Source organism: Dendrobates tinctorius, unplaced genomic scaffold (genome assembly GCF_039654945.1).
Source record: "Dendrobates tinctorius isolate UK_male_01 unplaced genomic scaffold, ASM3965494v1 ptg000084l, whole genome shotgun sequence".
In the NCBI taxonomy this organism is placed as follows: domain Eukaryota; kingdom Metazoa; phylum Chordata; class Amphibia; order Anura; family Dendrobatidae; genus Dendrobates; species Dendrobates tinctorius.
The window spans coordinates 1,164,794-1,183,230 of NW_027361752.1; the positions used below are offsets into that span (position 1 = coordinate 1,164,794).

General features: G+C 45.0%; 1 protein-coding gene and 1 pseudogene across 1 annotated transcript in view; both read left to right on the forward strand.

Moving 5' to 3' along the window:
* The window catches only part of LOC141097313 (cell cycle control protein 50C-like), a 132,614-nt gene that overhangs the window by 61,667 nt on the left and 52,510 nt on the right, over window positions 1-18,437 (forward strand). The window lies entirely within an intron of this gene.
* On the forward strand, window positions 9,321-10,677 carry LOC141097287 (microtubule-associated serine/threonine-protein kinase 3 pseudogene; annotated as a pseudogene).

Sequence of the window (18,437 nt, forward strand, 5' to 3'; positions counted from 1 at the left end):
TAGACCATTCTTCCTTGGCAAACTGCTCCAGGACCCTGATATTAGAAGGGTGCCTTCTCCAAACTGCCATATTTAGATCTCTCCACAGGTGTTCTATGGGATTCAAGTCTGGACTCATTGCTGGTCACCTTTAGAAGTCTCCAGTGCTTTCTCAAACCATTTTCTAGTGCTTTTGGAAGTGTGTTTTGGGTCATTGTCCTGCTGGAAGACCCATGACCTCTGAGGGAGACCCAGCTTTCTCACACTGTGCCCTACATTATGCTGCAAAATTTGTTGGTAGTCTTCTGACTTCATAATGCCATGCACACGATCAAGCAGTCCAGTGCCAGAGGCAGCAAAGCAACCCCAAAACATCAGGGAACCTCCGCCATGTTTGACTGTAGGGACCGTGTTCTTTTCTTTGAATGCCTCTTTTTTCTCCTGTAAACTCTATGTTGATGCCTTTGCCCAAAAAGCTCTACTTTTGTCTCTTCTGACCAGAGAACATTCTTCCAAAACGCTTTAGGCTTTTTCAGTTAAGTTTTGGCAAACTCCAGCCTGGCTTTTTTATGTCTCGGGGTAAGAAGTGGGGTCTTCCTGGGTCTCCTACCATACAGTCCCTTTTCATTCACATGCCGACGGATAGTACGGGTTGACACTGTTGTACCCTCGGACTGCAGGACAGCTTGAACTTGTTTGGATGTTAGTTGAGGTTCTTTATCCAACATCTGCACAATCTTGCGTTGAAATCTCTTGTCAATTTTTCTTTTCCGTCCACATCTAGGGAGGTTAGCCACAGTGCCATGGGCTTTAAACTTCTTGATGACACTGCACGCGGTAGACACAGGAACATTCAGGGATTTGGAGATGGACTTGTAGCCTTGAGATTGCTCATGCTTCCTCTCAATTTGGTTTCTCAAGTCCTCAGACAGTTCTTTGGTCTTCTTTCTTTTCTCCATGCTCAATGTGGTACACACAAGGACACAGGACAGAGGTTGAGTCACCTTTAATCCATTTCAACTGGCTGCAAGTGTGATTTAGTTATTGTGGCGGCCGTTTGCGAATCTGGGCTGTAGTAGGAACAGCACCCCGAGTAACCCTGAGACCCTTAACCCCTATACAGGGATCTGGAATTGTAGCAAGGCCCAGGGGGTAGCTGTCTAGAGGAGCAGTGGACCAGAGCAGGACGGCCGCCAAGGGGTCAAAACTAAAACCCGTAATCAAGGTCAGGAGGCAGGAGTCGGAGGCCGGAGGGCAGCAGAGGCACGAAATCAGCAGACAGAAGGAGAGTCAAAAGTCCAGGCCAAGGTCAGTAAAAAAACAGGAGGGCAGCAAAGGTACAAAATCAGCAGGCAGAAGGAGAGTCAGGAATCCAAGCGAAGGTCAGCGTCAAAAAATCAGAAGAGAGGCGGAGGTACAAAAATGTCAGGCAATAGAATGGTCAGAAATCCAGGCTGAGGTCAGAGTTTTCACTATAGCAAATTACAAAGTAGCACGCAGGGGAACCAAGAATATATCCGGCGGCTTGCAAGACCAGTCCCAAGGTATTTGAGGGATCAGGTCATCCCTCACAGGATCCTGGACTGATGATGTAATTAGGGCCGCCCCCAGGACCAGGCCAGATGGAGATGCAGTATGCCCTACATGACTGACAGAGGGGCAGAGCCTGCGCCCACCAGATGCCTGCGCAGGAGCCTCTTCTCTGTCACCACCCTCACCCTGGAGTGAACCACGGCGCCTCCCAGTGGCTGAGGCAGGAACAGCCGTCCCTGAGTCCGACAGCGACGTGACGGTCCGGCGCCTCCTAGTGGCCGAGACCGGAACCGCAGGCCCTGAGTCTGGCGGTGACGTGTCAGTCCGGCGCCTCCTAGTGGCCAAAGCCGGAATAGCAGGCCCTGAGTCTGGCGACGAGGTATCAGTCCAGCGCCTCCTAGTGGCCGAAGCCGGAACAGCAGGCCCTGAGTCTGGCGGCGACGTGACAGTTATTGTCAACACCTGTTAGGTGGCACAGGTAAGTTACAGGTGCTGTTAATTACACAAATTAGAGAAGCATCACATGATTTTTTGAACAGTGCCAATACTTTTGTCCACCCTCTTTTTTATGTTTGGTGTGGAATTATATCCAATTTGGCTTTAGGACAATTCTTTTTGTGTTTTTTTTTATTTAAGACAAATTAAATGAAGATAATAATACCAAAGAATTTGTGTTTGCAATCATTTTCAGGAAGAAACTGAGTATTATCTGACAGAATTGCAGGGGTGTCAATACTTTTGGCCATAACTGTATAGGCAAAAGCATAATAATAGTAATAATAGGTATTTTTTTCAGCTACCTATGACCTACATGTCCATACAGATGGCTTAAAAGAGGTTATCCTACTGACAGATTCCCTTTAAAAACAATACATTTGTGTCATCATTTAAAAAAAAACACTGATTTAGAGAAAATATTTTCTAATAATTACTTAAGAGAAAAGAATTCTCAACATAATCTTTGCCAACTTAAAATCCTTTTTCTGTATGTTAAGCTCTGTGTCCCAAGGCTGAATATTTCAGCTGAGTAAAGGAAAAAGACTGGGCCTTCATTGTAGCTCAATATGTCTGGAAGGGGGAACTATGCGGTCAGTTTCTACAGTAATACCAAAATATTTAAAAAATGCTACAAATATTATAATAGACTTCCTTCATGGAGAAATAACATTACCGAGTTGAAATGCTTCACATAATGAAATAGAAGAGATGAGAATTGCCGTGGATGGAACACAGGAAATGGAACACGTGGACAGAACACAGAGAATGGAACACGTGGCTGGAACAGAGAGAATGGAACATGTGGACGGAACACAGAGAATGGAACATGTGGATAGAACATAGAGAAAGGAACACGTGGACGAAACAAAAAGAATGGAACACGTGGATGGAACACCGAGAATGGAACACGTGGACAAAACACAGAGAATGGTCCACATGGACGGAACACAGAGAATGGACCACGTGGACGGAACAAAGAGAATGGAAAACGTAGATGGAACACCAGAGAATGGAACACGTGGACGGAACACAGAGAATGGAACACATGGACGGAACAAAGAGAATGGAACATGTGGACGGAACACAGAGAATGGAACACGTGGACAGAACATAGAGAATGGAACACGTGGACGGAACTAAGAGAATGGAACACGTGGATGGAACACAGAGAATGGAACAAGTGGACGGAACAAAGAGAATGGAACACGTAGATGGAACACCAGAGAATGGAACACGTGGACGGAACAAAAAGAATGGAACACGTGGACAGAACACAGAGAATGGAACACGTGGACGGAACAAAGAGAATGGACCACGTGGACAGAACATAGAGAATGGACCACGTGGACAGAACATAGAGAATGGAACACATGGACGGAACAAAAAGAATGGAACACGTGGACTGAACACAGAGAATGGAACACGTGGACGGAACACAGAGAATGGACCATGTGGACGGAACAAAGAGAATGGAACATGTGGATGGAACACAGAGAATGGACCACGTGGACAGAACATAGAGAATGGAACACGTGGACGAAACAAAAAGAATGGAACATGTGGATGGAACACAGAATGGAACACGTGGACAGAACACAGAGAATGGACCACGTAGACGGAACACAGAGAATGGACCACGTGGACGGAACATAGAGAATAGAAAACGTAGACGGAACACCAGAGAATGGAACACGTGGATGGAACAAAGAGAATGGAACATGTGGACGAAACAAGGAGAATGGAACATGTGGACAGAACACAGAGAATGGAACATATGGACAGAACATAGAGAATGGAATACGTGGACGGAACAAAAAGAATGGAACATGTGGATGGAACAAAGAGAATGGAGCACGTGGACGGAACAAAGAGAATGGAACACGTGGACATAACAAAGAGAATGGAACACGTGGACGGAACACAGAATGGAACACGTGGATGGAACAAAAAGAATGGAACACACAGACGGAACACCAGAGAATGGAACACGTGGACGAACACAGAGAATGGAACACGTGGATGGAACACCAGAGAATGGAACACGTGGACGGAACACAGAGAATGGAACATGTGGACAGAACACAGAGAATGGAACACGAGGACGGAACAAAGAGAATGGAACATGTGGCTGGAACACAGAGAATGGACCACGTGGACAGAACATAGAGAATGGAACACGTGGACGAAACAAAAAGAATGGAACACGTGGACAGAACACAGAGAATGGAACATGTGGACGGAACACAGAGAATGGACCACGTGGACAGAACACAGAGAATGGACCATGTGGACGGAACAAAGAGAATGGAAACGTAGACGGAACACCAGAGAATGGAACACGTGGACGGAACACAGAGAATGGAACACGTGGACAGAACACAGAGAATGGAACATGTGGACGGAACAAAGTGAATGGAACGTGTGGATGGAACACAGATGATGGAACATGTGGACAGAACATAGAGAATGGAACACGTGGACGGAACAAAAAGAATGGAACACATGGACGAACACAAAGAATGGAACACGTGGATGGAACTAAGAGAATGAAACACATGGACAAAACACAGAGATTGGATCACGTGGACGGAACACAGAAAATGGAACACGTGGACGGAACACAGAGAATGGAACACGTGGATGGAAGACAGAGAATGGAACACGTGGATGGAACACAGAGAACCGCCTGGAAGTTTTACTGATTTTCTGGTTTACTCTTGAGACTCAATGGGGGATATTCATTAAAAGTAAATTCACCATATTTACAAGCAGAGTTTATTATCCCCTAATTGGGTAGTAAAATGCATGGGAAATTCATTGTGCATGATGAAGGAGACTTCTCTGAAGCTGTGCATTAATCCTCCGCTTTAATGACAACAACAAAAAAGCTTTTCTTCCAGTATGTATATCAAATAATTTACTCATCAATTAGAAACTGCAGGTTTTAGGCCGGGGTCACACTGGCGAGGAATACGGACGAGTGAGAGGCGCTAAAAGCACGCATTAGACACGGACCAATGATTCTCTATGGGGTCCCTCGCACCAGCCGTATATTTCTCATCCGTATTCTACGCTCCGTGCCAATCGCAGCATGCTGCGATTGTCAGCGTACTACGGCCGTAGTACGCCAATGCAAGTCTATGGGTGAGCAAAAAATACGAATTACACACGGACCACACATGTGACCTGCGAGAAATACGCACCAGGTGTCTTTTAGCAAAGCCGGCAATTCAGTGCGCTATACAGTAAACTCACCCTGACAGGTTTAATAAAGAAACGAAAGAATAGATATAGACACATAGAATACATAGAATAGATATAGACACATAGAATGCATGTATATATATATATATATATATATATACATGCATTCTATGTGTCTATATCTATTCTTTCATTTCTTTATTAAAACTGTCATAGGGCTCCATTATATGTCCATTTTGCAAGCCTGCAAGAAAATCTCGCCATACGGATGCTTACATGCGCAAAATACGCGACCACACCTTGATTACGGATGACATACGGAGCACTATTTAGGGGTCTGTCATCCGTATTACGCATGTAAAATACTGACCGTATTTTGCGTCGGTTAGTGTGACCCCGGCCTTATTGTTTTTTTTCCTATGGAAGCTACATAATAAAGTCAAGCAAAAGAAAAAAAGGGCCAGCCATTGTGATCTATTTTTTTCCCCTCAAATAAAATAACAGTAAGTGCCCCATAAAATGGTGCATAGGAGAAGCTCAGTTGATTGCTCCATTTCTGTAAAATTGGCTACAAATATAAACAGCCTTTGAGTAAAATCACAAATCTTAAGTCTGCTCTGTATCCTTACATCTCACACACTGAGAAACCTAGGCTATGGTGAGGCGCAGTCCTTTTCTGCTGTGCTGCTCCCTGGTAATGATTGAGCAACTCATACAGGAAGAAGAAGTACACGCCCCCAGTGAAAAGTAATTGATAACACCCACTTGGACTTACCATTTTCTTTTTGATTTAATATGTGCCAATACTTTGCTAATATCGCCGTAACTGAGAGGCAAAATTGCATAATGTGTCCAGTTAAAGAAGTTGTCTTCTACTTGGGCAACTTCTCCTCATACCCCATGCTTAGCCCCGATAAAATAAAAAAGCTTATACTCACCTCCCATGCCAGCACCGTTCTCTAGGGTTCCTGTGCTGTTTTGACACGTGACTCCAGTGCCCAATCAGCGCTGACATCACTGTCTCTGCCTCCTGTTGAATTGAACATGAAGAGCAAGTGAGAAAGCAGCTGGAGTCCCAACTTCCTCTTCATGTTTGATTTGTCCTAAGGCGGGCACAGCGATGCCGGATCAGATTGGGTGCTGGAGGCACGTGTCACAACAACCACAGAAGAACTCCAGGACCGCAAGTGCTGACACCACGGGAAGAGCGCCACCGAGGGAGGTGAGTAAAGTTTTTTTTATTTAATTGGGGCCAAACATCAAGAAGGGGTTGCCCAAGTAGTGGACAGCCCTCTAACCATGACAAATTTTGGGTGCTGGAGGCACGTGTCACAACAACCGCAGAAGAACTCCAGGACCGCGAGTGCTGACACAGTGGGAACGGCGCCACTGAGGAAGGCGAGTAAAGTTTTTTTTAATGAATCGGGGGCAAACATCAAGAAAGGGGTTGTCCAAGTAGTGGACAGCCTCCTAACCATGATAAATTTGGTTAAAAGGTCCACTTTAATCCAATAAAAATGTTTTGAAAATATCCAGTCAACCCCTTTTTCCATCTTCAGGGGGACGAGGCAGGGCTGTCCTCTGTCACCTTTGTTGTTCAATATTGCCCTTGATCCCTTACTAAGATATCTGGAGATGATCCCTTCCTTTGGGGGCATAGGGGTCGGTCACAATACACTTAAAACGTTGGCATTTGCTGATGATATCTTACTCATGATATCCAATCCTAAGGAATCCATTTCCTCTATAATGGACGCCTTTAATGAATTTGGAGCAGTTTCGGGATTTCGTATAAACTTTAATAAATCTCATGCTTTAGCTATTTTTAAAATTGCTCAGAAACGGTGGCCGTTCCCTTTTTCTTTTCAGTGGAGGAGAAATTCTTTACCTTATCTTGGCGTTGACCTAACATCAAATCCTCATGATATCTATAAATTAAATGTTCAGCCTCTTATTTCTGTAGTTATACAAGAAATTCAATCCTGGAAATCCCTTAAATTATCCTTTGCAGGTAAAGCCCATCTAATTTATATGATCTCTTTCCCTAAAATACTCTTTCCTTTACAGACGCTCCCGGTTCTACTTTCTAAAGCTGATGATAGGCTACTGACACGAGCCTTCTGCCTATTTATTTGGGGCTCGGAAGGGGGCTCTAGAATTAGTGTTTTTAAGCTACAGCAAACCAAATCTTTGGGTGGACTTAATCTCCCAAATTTACACCTCTACAGTATAGAGGCTGCTTTTCGCCATTCCCTTGATTGGATATACGCCTTTAATCGCTTCACTAATACCCCAATAGATGAGGCCATGTGTAGACCCTTCAGCCTCCCAGCATTAAAGCCTTCTATACATTGGTCAGACTCTTCACCAGGCCCTGGAAAATGGGTTGCTCAATTAACGAACTGTTGGGTAAATGACCTTTTGAAAGCCACTCTGCGTATTAACTCTAAATTACCATATGACAGTTACATAACCATGTCTCTTATGATATTTCATAGAGCATACATCTCCCCGGAGGTCCAGTCTAAAATGTCCCCCTCAGGGGACTATCCCTGCCCTAAATGCTTACACTCTCCAGCTGATATTTTCCATTGTCTTTGGAACTGCCCAAAAATAAGGGAGGTGTGGGATACACTTCTGCAACATCTCATCTACACTTTTGACATATCTATCTCTCTCTCCCCGGAGTGGGCCATATTTAATATTCTCGCACAGGACCAGTTGGTGAGGCTTTCTGTCCAGCAGCGCCCCATCTTGTTCATATGGGCGGCAGCCACACGTAAAAGCATTCTCCTTTTGTGAGCACAGGATGCAACACCTTCTTTAAGCTTAATTGCTACAAAAGTAACATATCTCTTCAAAATGGATTGGATAGAGGCCTTACTTAATAAAGAGGGACGCTTTTTTTTTCACATGGTCCTCTTTTATCAATACTCAGACATCTTCCACAAGCCAGGCGATACATAGTTGTTTCCAGCTCACCAACTGGTATATGAGAGAGCAGCTTGCCAGTAATATCCCTGTTAGACTGGATTGAAATTGTGTTACGAAGTTATGGAGTTTGCCTGGGGGAGGGGTGGGGGTTTTTATAGTTGAAAAAATGCCGTCTAATGTTAATAATATTGCATAAATGTTCTTCTGTTATGTTATTGGACATTATATGTATATTTTGCATTACACTCAATAAAGACGGTTTAAAAAAAAAAATGTTTGCAAACAGATGGTCGGCCATTATGACATCACTGATGGTCGGCCATTATGACATCACTGATGGTCGGCCATTATGATATCACAGATGGTCGACCATTATGACATCACTGATGGTCGTCCATTATGACATCACAGATGGTCGGCCATTATGATATCACAGATGGTCGACCATTATGACATCACCGCTCGCAGTTACTTATGCTGTGTACACAGGATTCCTGCTGCCATTTTGGCTCCCTAGTGACTGAGTGCATTTGCAATTTTTCGCTATGGCTGAATTTCTTCTAGACAAGCTTCAGGTAGAAGGATTATTGGAGATTATTTACACCCATTGCTCTGACATTAAGCTTCTACCACCCGATGGCGTCCTCGGCTTCACTCACCGGCTGGTGGTGGAGCTAGTGCAGGACTGCCTGACCAAATACCACCAAGACCGTCTTACCTCAGAGTATCTGACGGATTTAACCCGGAACATCAGGACATTACTACAGCAGGCTGAAGAAAGATCTCAAGATGGAGATTTGGCTTTTGTTAAAGAACTGGCCGAAAAAGTCCTGTATGTGCTGGAAGGTCCGGCCCGCTCCCCGGAATGCCTGGAGACACCACAAGGCGAGTACAAAGACAGGGAAAATGTCCCCCCGGACCCTAACACGAGTCAGGCGGGGCTGAGCAGCGATCTGACCACAGAAACCCCTGAGCTGCCGTATCCTGAGAGTGTGATCTGTGAGATCCTGGAGATCCACGAGCCTGCCACTGAGACACCAGAAGGCGACGACAAAGACGGGGAAAATGTTCCCCCGGAATCCCCGGACCCTAATACGAGTCATCCGGGGCCAAGCAGCGATCTGACAACAGAAACCCCTGAGCTGCCAGATCCTGAGAGTGTGATCTGTGAGATGCCAGAGATCCACGAGCCTGCCACTAACTTGATGGAATCATTGATCCCGGCGAGAAAGCCGCATATGAGCGACTTTGAGACATCCAAACTGATCAGCGGCGGATGTTTTGGGGCTGTCTACTTAGTGCAGCACAAATACTCACAGCAGATCTTCGCTATGAAGAAAATGGCGAAGAAGAACCTGGAAACTGAAAAACACGTGGAAGCGGCCTTTCTGGAGAGGGACATCATGACCTTCGCTGATTGTCCCTTTGTGGTCTCCATGCTCTGCTCCTTCCCTACTAGATCTCACCTGTGTATGGTCATGGAGTATGTTGGAGGTGGAGACTGTGGGTCCCTTCTAAGCACCAAGGGCCGTTTATCTATCCCCTTGGCCCGTCTGTACTTTGCAGAAACAGTTCTTGCTGTGGAATACCTGCACAGCTATGGTGTGGTGCACCGAGACCTAAAACCGTACAACCTACTGATTACAACTGCTGGGCACATTAAAGTCGCTGATTTTGGGCTTTCAAAAATTGGTGTCATGATACCAAAAACCAACAACTATAAGCAATCAGTGAAGGACATCTCCAGAGAGTTCAAGGACCTTGAGAATTGTGGTACCCTGAATTACATGGCCCCAGAGGTCATCCTAATGAAAGACTACGGAAGACCTGTTGACTGGTGGTCAATGGGGATCATTCTCTATGAATTTCTGGTGGGATCTTTACCATTTGATACGGATTTCATACCTGAGCTTAAAAGAATGATTGTCATGGGAAAAATACCTTGGAATTACAAACGCTGTCCACCCCGTGAGGCTAAGAACCTCATCACTGACCTGCTCAAAAAAAATCCTGAGCAAAGACTTGGGACAGGTGGAGCATTTAAGATTAAGGATCATCCGTTCATGAAAAAAATAGATTTTGACAATCTTCTAAATCAGAAGCCGATGTATATTCCTCATCTTGTGTCAGATGTGGACACCAGCCTCTTTATCAATCACGCTCATAGAGACATGCTTATGGTCTCAGAGAATGAAGAGGACACAAGTGAGGACAAGGACCTTGACTTCCAAAATTTTACGTCATCCTCTGAAAGGCTTTCTAAACTCTGCACCATCGCTACCATCACGATGAACAATGAGAATTCAAAGTCCCATCCAGAGTGTACCCAAGCATCAGACATCGAGAAAAGAAAATCTGCAATAAATCCAAATGCAGAGCAAGAAAGCCCAGAGAATGTAAAAAAGGAGAAAAAGAGAAGAGGTTCCACCTTCCGCCGGATCTTATCATCCTGCCGGCGTGGATTATCCAGGGCTGCCCACGTGTTTACATGTTGTTGCCGCTCCCCTACAGATATTTAAAAGACGGTAAACCTCCACATCCAGCGCCCTGAGGTCCAGCAGATCCACCATCACTGCTGGAGAAGTATAGAAGTGCAATTCCACAACAGTTTTTTTTATTTTTTTACCATGTTCACCAAATGCTAAATCTGACCTGCCATTATGATTCGCCAGGTCATTATCAGATGACAGATACCAAACTTGTATAGATTGTTTTTTATTTACGTGGTGAAAAAAAATCCAAAGTTTAATAAAAAAAAAAATTGCACCATTTTCTGAGATCCATATCGTCTCCATTTTTTGGGATCTGGGGCTGGGTCAGGGCTTATATTTTGCGCGCCGAGCTGACGTTTTTAGTGATAGCATTTTAGGGTAGATACGATTTTATCACCTGTTGCTATGAACAAAAAAACGTAATTTTGCGGTTTGGATTTTTTACTCGTTATGTAGTTTACCAATCAGATTGCCTTTGTATTTGGATAAATTGGGAGTTTCTTAATGCAGCAATATGAAATATATGATCGTTTTTTTGTATTGTTTTATTTTGACTAGGGAAATATGAACTTTAAACTTAATTTTATATTTTTTAAAACATTTTTTTTCCACTTTTGACTTCCTTCAATACAGTAGTCTCCATAGAAGACTTGAAGCTGCAATCATCTGATCACTTGTGCTACGTATAGCCTTGCTATGTGTAGCAGAAATCATCATCTCCAGGGGCGTCCGTGGGTGTGGTTTGTGACACGCTTCCGGCACGCATGTGTTAAATGCCGCTGTCAGAGATTGACAGTGGCATTTAACATGTTAGCAGCCGCAGGTGGATCGCAATTTCAGCTGTTAGGGGCACATGACAGTTGATCAAACCAGCTATCATGTGTCAGAAAAGATGCGGGCTCAGCGTCGGACTCGGAGCCCGTATCAAAGGGAGGGAGGCGACTTATACGTGATAGGTTGTGAAGGAATAAGTAGAACAATATTTTATTTTTCAAAGCTTATGTCTAAGTTCAGAAAAAAAAAGAATATAGGAGGTCAAAATGCAAAATATAAGGACAACAGAGCCCAACAGATTGGTGGATGGGAGTGCTAAAAATTATTGGGTAAGGAGGTGTAAAATACTTGCCCCTGGAAATTGCAGCCCACAATACACCAGTAATTCTTGGCAGGTTCATTACAGAAAAATTATTAATTAAAAAGTGCCACTAAAATCACTGGGCTGTGTAATACATGAAGGTGCCGAGCCCTCCAGAATGAAAGGTTTTTTCTTAATTTTCTCTCTGCCATTATATTTCAATGTCCCAGTCAAGACAGACTCAATTATTCCAATTTATACCGTAAAGCCGAAAGCCGACACGTGAGCTACAGAAAATAGAAAGTCTCATCCTGTTACATCTGCTTTAATGGCCAAAGTGAAAACTGCAATAGTTAAAGGGAATTTGTCAGTAGGATCAACCATCCTAAGCCGTCTATATAGGTTATAGGAAGCGGAGTAAAATGATATGTTTTTCTTAATATGTAAATGAGCTGTTAAGATCTATGGTCCGGATATAGATCTCCCTGAGCATCTGCATCCAAGGCTTACTGTAAATAAAAGGGGGCGTTTCCAGTGGAGACATGTAATGACAGACAGTCTGCTCTCCTGATCTACATGTCTCAGAGTGGCAACACCCTCTTTCATTTAAATAAGCTCTGGAAGAGGATTTTCAGGGAGGTCTGTATGGGGTCCATAGAAATTAACAGCTAATTTACATATTAAAAAAAAATTGTGGATTTCTCTAGAATATGACATCGGAACACAGATATCCAAAGACATACCAAAAGGCAATTTAGATTGTGGACCCCATCGGGGGCAGTGATGATAATGTATGTAAAGCGCTGTGGAATATGGCTATATAGGTAAAAGCATAATAATAATAATAATAATAATAATAGGTATTTTTTTCTGCTACCTATGACCTACATGTCCATACAGATGGCTTAAAAGAGGTTATCCTACTGACAGATTCCCTTTAAAAACAATACATTTGTGTCATCATATTTTTAAAAAACACTGATTTAGAGAAAATATTTTCTACTAATTACTTAAGAGAAAAGAATTCTCAACATAATCTTTGCCAACTTAAAATCCTTTTTCTGTATGTTAAGCTCTGTGTCCCAAGGCTGAATATTTCAGCTGAGTAAAGGAAAAAGACTTGGCCTTCATTGTAGCTCAATATGTCTGGAAGGGGGAACTATGCGGTCGGCTTCTACAGTAATACCAAAATATTTAAAAAATGCCACAAATATTATCATTTGCTTCCTTCATGGAGAAATTACATTAGCGAGTTGAAACGATTCACATAATGAAATATAAGATATGAGAATTGCCGTGGATGGAACACAGAGCATGGAACATGTGGACAGAACATAGAGAATGGAACATGTGGACGGAACAAAAGGAATGGAACACGTGGACGGAACACAGAGAATGGAACACGTGGACGGAACACAGAGAATGGAACACGTGGACGGAACACAGAGAATGGAACACGTGGACGGAACAAAAAGAATGGACCACCTGGACGGAATAAAGAGAATGGAACACGTGGACGGAACAAATAGAATGGAACACGTGGACGGAACACAGAGAATGGATCACGTGGACGGAACAAAGAGAATGGAACACGTGGACGGAACAAAAAGAATGGAACACGTGGCGGAACAAAGAGAATGGAACACGTGGACGGAACACAGAGAATGGAACACGTGGACGGAACAAAGAGAATGGAACACGTAGACGGAACACCAGATAATGGAACACGTGAACGGAACAAAAAGAATGGAACACATGGACGAACACAAAGAATGGAACACGTGGATGGAACTAAGAGAAATAAACACGTGGACAAAACACAGAGATTGGAACACGTGGACGGAACACAGAGAATGGAACACGTGGACAGAACACAGAGAATGGAACACGTGGTCGGAACACAGAGAATGGAACACGTGGATGGAACACAGAGAACCGCCTGGAAGTTTTACTGATTTTCTGGTTTACTCTTGAGACTCAATGGGGGATATTCATTAAAAGTAAATTCACCATATTTACAAGCAGAGTTTATTATCCCCTAATTGGGTAGTAAAATGCATGGGAAATTCATTGTGCATGATGAAGGAGACTTTTCTGAAGCTGTGCATTAATCCTCCGCTTTAAAGGGGTTGTCCAGGCTTTTCACATAATCTCAGTACATATCTGGGCTGCAGAATTGTGACAATAAGTAATTTACTTTCTGTCACCAGTTTGCACGGTTTTCTAGATATTCTGAAGAGAACGTCCAAGGGGGGGGGTGTTATGGCATTGAAATGAGAACTAGTCATTTCCTCCTACTCTACTAAAAACATGCCGTCTATAGCAACAACCCCACCCTCCATAGCAACAGGCTCTCCCAGTCCACATAAAGAAGCCTAGCCCTCCTCACACAGTAACAAACCCTCCCCCCAACTCCATTCCCCCCCTCCGTGCCGCTCCATTCCCCCCCCTCCCTGCCGCTCCATTCCCCCCCCCCCGCCTCTCCATCCCCCCTCCTCCACGCCGCTCCGGCCTCACCCGGTCTTCACATTGCCGGTGAAAACTGCAGCCGGGAATGAGAGGGTCATGTGACAGGCGGGCTGAAGTGACGTGCGCAGAGCCTGTCACATGACCCACTCCTTCCCTGGTGCAGGTTTCATCTGCAATGTGAAGACCGGGTGAGACAGACCAGCGTGGTGGGGGGGAATGGAGTGGCAGGGAGGGGGGGGATGGCGCTGGGGGGAAGGGGGGGAATGGAGCGGCAGCGAGGGGGGGTATGGCGACGGGTGGAAGGGGGGGAGTGAAGCGGCGGGGAGGATTTGTTACTGTGTGATGAGGGCTTCTTTATGTGGACGGGGAGGGCCTGTTGCTATGGAGGGTGGGGTTGTTGCTATAGACGGCATGTTTTTAGTAGAGTAGGAGGAAATGACCAGTTCTCATTTTAATGCCATAACACCCCGCCCCCTTGGACGTTCTGTTCAGAATATCTAGAAAACCGTGTAAACTAGTGACAGAAAGTAAATTACTTATTGTCATAATTCTGCAGCCCAGATATGTACTGAGATTATGTGAAAAGCCCGGACAACCCCTTTAACAAAGCCACAGAGTATCACACATTTCAAGGAGAGTGGGACAACTTATTTTTCACCTCTCTCTTGTAGTGATGAGCGAGTATACTCGTTGCTCGGGTGATTGAGTATTTTGCAGTGCTCGGAGATTTGGTTTTCGTCGTCTCAGCTGCATGATTTGCGACTTGTAGACAGGCTGAATACATTTGGGAATTCCCTAACAAACAGGCATTCCACACATGTATTCAGGCTGTCTAGCATTCGCAAATCATGCAGCTGAGACGACGAAAATCAAATCTACGAGCACGCCAAAATACTCGGAGGACACCCGAGCATGCTGGGGAAAATCCGAGCAACGAGTATACTCGCTCATCACTCATTTGTCATCCGTATTAAATTTGTTTTTTTTACTCAGCAGCTATTAATCATTTACAGGATCATTTACAATTGGCTCTCTTACAGAATGGCAATGTATCCTTAAAAATCGGATGCTATCCTGTGGCTCTGTATGAAATCAGATTTTTGTTCTCGCGCTCGCCCGATTTTGGAGTCAAGTTGCAGCATGCTGCAAATGTTATCCTCACTCTGAATACTGCAGAGAAAAAAAACGTAGATCAGCATTGCCTTATTGAATAACATTGGTCAAAGTGCAATACTATTTTTTTTTTCTGAGTGCACTTGTCTGATTTATATGCTCGTGTCAGCGAGACTTTATTCTGTATATTTACATACAACATTGTAGTAACATTTAGGCTATGTGCCCACGTAGCGTTTTTCAAGCGTTTTTTTCCTGAGCAGAAATGCATGCCGTTGCCAGGGAAACCGCATGCGCTTTTTGACATGCATTTTTGACGCGATTGTCAAGCGTTTTGACATGCGTTTTCCTATGCGTTTCTGCAATTACAGTGTATGTATGTGGAATCGCACGCGATTCCACACAATTAATGAACATGCTGCGTTTTTTTCCGCTAAGCGTTTCCGCAGTGGAAAAAAACGCACCATTAGCACAACATGTGCGTTTTCCATTCTATCTATTACATTAGATGCCTTTCTTAAGCGTTTCCGCAGAAGAAATGCTTGTCTAAAAGCGCTGTGGAAATGCTTAAAAAACGCAACGTGGGCACACAGCCTAAATCAGAGCAATAAAGTGATTTTCCTACACATCACTCCCCTCTTCTGGGTCTATCTTGAAATGTTGCTCACTTTTTACTGCACATAAAGGATATGTGAAATCAATGAATATCATAGCAATCCCCCGACACCATGAAATGGGAATGTGATAGAAATGTTCAACTGAAATACAGGATATTAATAAGATTTTGTTGTAATTTTACATGCAAAAAATTCTGTATTCCATAAACTGTGTTCAGATTCAGAAGAGGTTACAAAATAATAAAGCACCTTTCTGAGGCCTACCCCTCATCGGTCTTACCGCCGCAGCTCCGCACCCTGTCTACCAGTCTTCAATTCTTTTGGCCTCTATATCTTCATCCAGCCTCCGTTTTTCCGGTCTTCCTGCTCTGACTGAGCCTCACCCATTCATATGGGGTCTGACACACAAGTGACCACATGAGGCCTATACAGCACAGGAAGACTCAAGGAGAAGGCTGGAGACTAGAAGAATATCCACATCAAAAATGAGAGAAGATGGTGGGGAGCTGCGATGGCAGGACAGGTGAGGAGTAGACCTAGGACAATTCAGTATATTATCTCAGTGTAGGAGGAGGAGTCCCCTCTGTATACCCAGGCCGGAACCAAGGGGGCCATCACCAAGGTTCCTAGGGAGACTGTTTCTGGGGGACACAATTGGGGGATGGACCGCAGAGACTTCTAGAAAGGTTGGGGGAGGAGCTACTATAAAAGGGGCTGAGGACGCCAGTAGGGGTCAGTCGATGTAGCAGGAGAGAAGAGAGGAAGCTAGAGGGCGCCAGAGAGCCAGAGCGAGAGCCAGAACCAGAGCAAGGAGAGCAGAGCAGTGACAGAAGAGACTGAAGGGAGACTCACCGCTAGCAGAAGAGAGACGGCACCGAGCCGTCCAACGGAGAGACACCGTCCGGCTCTGCCCCCTGGGTGTGGCCTGTCATCTGCCACCCGCAGCTGCCTCCGCCCGACTCCACCCCACGGGTGCGGCCCGACCACTCCCGCTCGCGACAGCCGACGCCCGACTCCACCCAGTGGGTGCGGGCCGACTTCTCCCGCCCGCGGCAGCCGACGCCCAACTCCACCCCGCGGGTGCAACCCGACCACTTCCGCCCGTGCCAGCCGATGCCCGTCTCCACCCCATGGATGCGACCCATCCTCTCCCGCCCGTGGCAGCCACCGCTCGACTCCAGCCCGCGGGTGCAGCCCGACCGCTTCCGCCCTCGGCAGCCGACGCCTGACTCCACCCCGTGGATGCAGCCCATCTGCTGCCGCCCGTGGTCGCAACTGATCCACTCCAGTCCACAGTTGCGGCCTGTCTGCTGCCGCCTGCGGCCCCCGCAGCTGTGGCCTACGCTGTCTGGACCCTGGGCAGAGGAACTCTTCAGGGGCCTGCTGTGCCCCCACTTCTCCGGGGCGTAGGAACGCCCGAAGTCTCCACCAAATCCTCATCGGCTGGGCCCAGCGGCTGATACGCCGAAGCATCATCGACCATCGCTCTGCCGGACGTCAGAGAGAATAAGTGACACATTGTAGTTAACATTTTTTGCCGGGTTAGTCGTGTTTGTGTTACCAGTGTATTCTTGTGTTGATCCCTGCAAGGATAACTGCTGTTAACTTGTTTGGTTGCTCGAGATAGCCCCTATAGGCATATATATATATATATATATATATAAGTTACATCTTAAAGTTCCTCCCGTCTCTCGCCTCGTCACTGCATCCCGTGTACCTGCGATTACTACATCTATATATAAAAATCAGTGTGTGTGTGTGTGTGTGTGTGTGTGTATCACCAACCAATCACGATGCATCTTTCATTTCACCAGAGCTGTTCAAAAGAAGCTCAGCTGTGATTGGTTGCTATGACCAACAGTTTTAATTGCAACCAATCACTAAGCATCTCTCATTTCACCAGAGCTGGTTAAAAGTAGCTGAGCTGTGATTGGTTGCTATGCGCAAGTTTTCCCACTTGACAGCACCTCAGCAGACACTGACATGGTGGGAGAAATCTAGCATCCCCAGGAACATAAGCTCCAGCCATCGTTTGTCCCCCAGAAAGGAGCAGTTAGTACATGACAGAAATGAATCCCCCCTCCTGTGTGGTATCATTAAGTGACACACATGAATGTAAGAAAGTGCACATATTAAATGTCATGTGGATTTAATATTTTCTCACAGACACTTTTATGCATTATTGATGTTTTACTGTGCTCTGATGCTGTGAGTTTTTTTTAAAATGCTTCTTTCCCCATAGTTCACCTGAATATACCCATATAACACGTAATGCTTTTCCCATAACAACCCATTAAATATGATACTATACTGCATACAGATGCTGTACACCCATGAGCAACTCAGACGGACAAATTACAAGTTGACGGTGCATGAAAATGTGTGTGAAGGTTTCTCAGCTGTACTAATGTATAAGTTTGTGCCTGTTCATTGGTGAAAAGCATTACTGTGATATTTATGGTGGCAGAAAAGTGAGAATATCAGCCTGATCAGTAGAAAACCTGGGATCTTAGTGAACCATGT